This window comes from Octopus sinensis, linkage group LG18, assembly GCF_006345805.1.
Source record: "Octopus sinensis linkage group LG18, ASM634580v1, whole genome shotgun sequence".
Lineage (NCBI taxonomy): Eukaryota > Metazoa > Mollusca > Cephalopoda > Octopoda > Octopodidae > Octopus > Octopus sinensis.
The window spans coordinates 46,120,463-46,126,392 of NC_043014.1; the positions used below are offsets into that span (position 1 = coordinate 46,120,463).

Genomic DNA, 5,930 nt, shown 5'->3' on the forward strand with positions numbered 1-5,930 from the left:
CTGTATTTCAAAGGGTCGGCCTTGTCACTCTCTGTGTCACGCTGAATATCCCTGAGAACTACGTTAAGGGTACACGTGTCTGTGGAGTGCTCAGCCACTTACACGTTAATTTCATGAGCAGGCTGTTGTCGTCGTAATCGACGGAGTGCTTCCAAAGATACATGAATATTCATCGTCTGAATATTCTAATTCGTTGTTTTCTCTCGAAGCTGTTTTATCTGTTTGCTTGCATGATTATCGCCATATCTGTCCACTCGGATTTATCTAATAGCCACTCTTTAGCCCGTAGACATAGGGGTATAAGTCAAAAGCATTTGAGCGTTACTAAGTGTTTTCTTTATTGAGTATCATTTTTGGATCTGGATCTTTTCGGTTTGAACGGCAGTTTTTAACATAATTTCTAGGTAACTAAAAAATTTTATAAACACATTCTACCAGTATACGAAGTTTAAAACATCTTTTTCTCTTGGCTTTATTGAGAAAATTCTATAGTTTGTAAGATGGCACCGCCTTTAGTCAAGGAAATCGACTCCAGGACTTATTCTTTGTAAGCGTAGTACTTATTCTATCGGTCTCTTTTTGCCGAACCGCTAAATTACGGGGATGTAAACACACCAGCGTCAGTCGTCAAGCGATGTTAGGGGGACAAAGACAGATACACACATATATACGACAGGCTTCTTTCAGTTTCTCTCTACTAAATCCACTCACAAGGCTTTGGTCGGCCCGAGGCTATAGGAGAAGACACTTTCCCAAGGTGCCACGCAGTGGGACTGAATCCGGAACCATGTGGTTGGTAAGCAAGCTACTTACCACACAGCCACTCCTGCGCCTATATAATATTTTAATTAACACAGTCAAGATATGGTCGCGAAAATGAACGAAATTGGATCTTTTTGGTTTGAACGGCAGTTTTTAAAAAATAATTTCCACGTAACTAAACACTCTTAAATTTCGAATACTGGTAGAATGTGTTTATAAAACATCTTTTTTCTCTTGGCTTTATTGAGAAAATTCTACAGTTTGTAAGATATTTGAACAAAAAAAAAAAACAATTTGAAATTTTAACCAATCACTGACGTCTATTGAGGTGAAAACATTCTGTGCTGTATGAATATGTCCCTCGGTTAAGAAACAGTTTGGGTTTATTTACATTTGTGACGAAAAAAGATACCCTTCCCCCACCTCTAGCCAACCCTAAAACGGATTGAAATGCAATAGATCGATGCTAGGGTCATAATTATGGGTGACAATTTCATATGACACCGCTAAAAAAAAAAAAAAAAAAAAAAAAAAAAAACTGCCGTTCAAACCGAAAAGATCCACGAAATTAAATACTAATACGATACTGTGAAGGACAAATATTTTATTTTTAAAAATACACATAGAATACAAAATGAACTGAAGCCATTGGCACCACTGATATTTTGTAGGTGTCGGCAATGACTTCAGGACAGACAAATTTTATTAGAAAAATAAAAAGGAAGAAAAACAAAAAAAGATACAATGGACTAAAGTCGCAAACATCGCAAATTTGAAGTTATCTGCTATGACAAGGGAAGTAACTATTGTTAGACTGTGATTGCTTAAGTATCATACAAAATTAGGCCTGAAAATTGAAACGCAAAGTTACGTCGTTTTATCAGATGTTTTCAGCAGTTTGCATTGTTCAGATATTTATGTAAAACTAGCAGTATCGCCCGGCGTTGCTCGGGTTTGTAAGGGAAATAACTATAAAGCATTTTTAGAGAGTTATAGCCAAGAAATAGCAAAAAAATGCATAAAAAATGGAAAAAAAAATGATGGTAAAATTTTTTTTAAATCGTTGACTCATCGTAGACATTTTTAGAGAGTTACTTCCCTTATACAATAGCGAAAAAATGCATTAAAATGGAAAAAAATGATGGTAAATTATTTTTAAAATCGTAGACTACTCATCGTAGACGCGCGCTAATACCCAGAAGGGCTCGATATGAATCACAACCATAAGATACCCGGTTTTGGTTAAACTGCACCGCAAAATGTGGGAGTAGTTAGGAATATAAATCGTAGGAGACAGACACTCACACAACTTCACTTTTATATATAAAGATATAAAACTACATTAAAAAAATATACTGTAAATAATAAAATTTTAAAAAGCAATTTTATTTTTCATTTACGTTAATCAACATCTATGAGGCGACTCGGCCTCTTGGAAATAGCTATCTTAATCGTTTCAAATTTCAACAGGAGGCCAGTAATTTTTGAGAAAGACGGTTTGTTGATTACATCTATCCAATACCTCACCAATAGTTTACCTTTCATCCTTTTGAGATTAATAAGGCTGGGATCCTTTCGGTTTGAACGGCAGTTTTTAACATAATTTCTAGGTAACTAAACACTCAAACTTCGTATACTGGTAGAATGCGTTTATAAAACATCTTTTTCTCTTGGCTTTATTACGAAAATTCTATGGTTTGTAAGATATTTGATGTTTTTTTTTTTCTTCAATTTCTGCAATTTCAACCAATCACTGATGTCTATTGAGGTAAAAAAAAACATTCTGTGCCGTATGAATATGTCCCTCGTTTAAGAAACAGATTGGGTTTATTTACATTTGTGAAGAAAAAAAAGATACCCTTCCCCCCCCCACCCCTAAAACAGATTGAAATGCAATAGATCGATTCTAGGGTCATAATTATGGGTGACAATTTCATATGACACCGCTAGAAAAAACTGCCGTTCAAACCGAAAAGATCCTAAGGTTGATATCAACTTTATTTGAGCTCAGCATGCCGGATGAAATTGTTAGCGGTATTTCTTCCAATTTTACATTCCAACTAGAGGATCTGAACTCCGAACGTAAAGACGGACGAAACGCCGCTAAGCATTTTTTCCGGTGTACTAACAATTCAGTCAGCTCACCGCCTTAAGAGTACAGTCGATAATGCAATACGTAGCATTACTAAATATGCATGATGGTCACAAGATTGCGGTTTCTCCGGGCCACAAAAATGAAAAGTGTACACTGGAAAGGTAAGACCCTGAATATAATTGAGGGGTCGACCCTATAGAGAATATAACAAACTATAACGATGGACGACATAGTGAGGGTCAGGGTGGAGGGCAGAATCCCTCGTTGCTTTAAATGTGGTCTGAAAGGCAACATTAGAGTGGACTGCCATCCACAGACCAAAAAGAGAACAACCACAAGAGAAAGACCCCAGGAAGAACAAGTCGGAAAGGACGAAACAATGTTACCAGTAGAGGTGGAAGAAAAGACAGGAAAAGAATAGGAGACCACAAGGAAAAGGAGAAAGTGCAATGCACACAGAACCCCACACTATAACCACCCACACCCTACAGACACCAAACCTTCCCACCCACCTTCAACACACACACACACACACACACACACACACACAAAAGGCATTGATACACAGGAACCCACAAACTTCCCCTCCCACTGAAAGTTGCTTTGCATGTGTGTTTGGGGATGTGGATGAGGAACTGGTTAACAAAATAGTGAAATGGAGGAAGGAAGAGTGGTGCTTTTAACGTGCCACCGGCACGGAAGCCAGCCAAGGCGGAGCTGGCATCGGCCACGTTCGGATGGTGCTTTTTATGTGTCACCGGCACAGAAGCCAGTCAAGGCGGCGCTGGCAACGGCCACATTTGGATGGTGCTTTTGGCATCGGCCACGTTCGGATGGTGGTTTTTATGTGTCACCGGCACAGAAGCCAGTCGAGGCGGCGCTGGCAACGGCCACGTTCGGATGGTGCTTTTGGCATCGGCCACGTTTGGATGGTGCTTTTTATGTGTCACCGGCACAGAAGCCAGTCGAGGCGGCGCTGGCAACGGCCACGTTCGGATGGTGCTTTTGGCATCGGCCACGTTTGGATGGTGCTTTTTATGTGTCACCGGCACGGAAGCCAGTTGAGGCGGTGCTGGCAACGGCCACGTTCGGATGGTGCTTTTGGCATCGGCCACGTTCGGATGGTGCTTTTTATGTGCCACCGGCACAGGTACCACAACTACTATTTCCATTGATATTTATTTCGATGTTCATGTTATTTCTTAGATTCCAGAAGAATGAAATAAAGTGTCGTCTATGTGATATTTGTATTGAAAATGCTCTACTGCAAAGCAGCTTGTCCAACGTTTTAATTCTGCTGTAATGGTTTCTAACGTTAGCATAAGGCTAACAATTTTGAAAGAGGGAATAATCAATTATATCGACCCCGGAGAAATGAAACAGAGCTGATGTCAACGCGATTTGAAACCTGAACATGAGGAGAAACAAGGACAAGTCCTTTTTTTTCAGACACTCTCACCATTCTGCTAATACATAACATGATTTCTACAACAGGCATATGGTCAGCAATTCGAGAAGCTATGGTTATTTCATAACACTGGCCCCTAAAACTGATTGATACTTTATTTTCTCGATAGTAGAATGATGAATTGCAAACTTGAATTCAGCAGAATTTGATACCAGAACGGAAAGAACTGGAAACAAATACCTATTTCTTTACGACCCACAAGGGGCTAAACACAGAGAGGACAAACAAGGACAGACAAACGGATTAAGTCGATTAGATTGACCCTAGTACGTAACTGGTACTTAATTTATCGACCCCCAAAAGGATGAAAGGCAAAGTCGACCTCGGCGGAATTTGAACTCAGAACGTAGCGGCAGACGAAATACCACTAAGCATTTCGCCCGGCATACTAACGTTTCTACCAGCTCGCCGGAAACAAATACCGCAAAGCATTTTTTCCGGCGCAGTAACGACTACCAGCTCACCTGAAAACCTGAAATGTAAGGGAAGTAGTTGACTAAATCGAACCTTATACCGGATTTTATCAACACCGGAAGGATGAAAGACAAACTAACTTCAGGATTTGAACAAAGAAATGCAATGGATCGATGTAAATACTCCAAGACGATCTAACAGATATGCCGTAAAAATAATTCTTTTAAATCTCGGCTCAAAGGCATCAGTTTTAAGTAGAGGAGAAAGACGCCGACATGGACCCCAGTGATGAACTGGTACTTTGCTTTTCATTCTTTTGGCGTCGATAAAATAAAGTTGATCTCAGTGAGATTTGAACCCAGAACGTAACAGGAACAAAAACCGTAATAATATAGCTAACATTAATAAGAATATCCTTATGGGTAATAAATGCTTAAATATTAATAGTACTTTTCTCACACACACAAAAAATTGTTCAGCTGTTAAAATGTTTGAAATTACAGTTCCTAAACCAAATAAGTAATAGGGAGATTGTGGTCCCTTTCTACGCCCTTTGAAACCTATTGGAAGACCTTATCTCAGGAAGCAGAAGAATTTTGAATGCTCGTTACTTAGCAAACTCTACTGAAAAGAAGCCGCGGGGGCGCAGGCATTGGTGTTGAACAGGATCACAGTCTGTCGCGATCAATTACACACGCACGACATCTACCACGTTGAACTATGAAGCTTTTAGTTAACCTGTTATTTTTAATATTGCTACGCTGCAGTGGGACGACAGTAGCCGAAACAAGTTGCAGAATGAACGTCTCCATCACACGACTATACTCTTTACTCTTTTACTTGTTTCAGTCATTTGACTGCGGCCATGCTGGAGCACCGCCTTTAGTCGAGCAAATCGACCCCGGGACTTATTCTTTGTAAGCCCAGTACTTATTCTATCGGTCTCTTTTGCCGAACCGCTAAGTGACGGGGACGTAAACACACCAGCATCGGTTGGCAAGCAATGCTAGGGGGACAAACACAGACACACAAACATATACACACACACACACATATATATATATACATATATACGACAGGCTTCTTTCAGTTTCCGTCTACCAGATCCACTCACAAGGCATTGGTCGGCCCGGGGCTATAGCAGAAGACACTTGCCCAAGATGCCACACAGTGGGACTGAACCCGGAATCA

At 40.1% G+C, this 5,930-nt stretch overlaps 1 long non-coding RNA gene across 1 annotated transcript; it reads right to left on the reverse strand.

Moving 5' to 3' along the window:
- Positions 1-4,295: 4,295 nt before the first annotated feature.
- Positions 4,296-5,672, reverse strand: LOC118767034. The gene is made up of 2 exons (XR_005002930.1): positions 4,748-5,672; positions 4,296-4,505 (listed from the first exon to the last, which is right to left on the reverse strand). It is a non-coding gene; the product is annotated as an uncharacterized LOC118767034 (long non-coding RNA).
- Between the last annotated feature and the right edge of the window lie 258 nt (positions 5,673-5,930).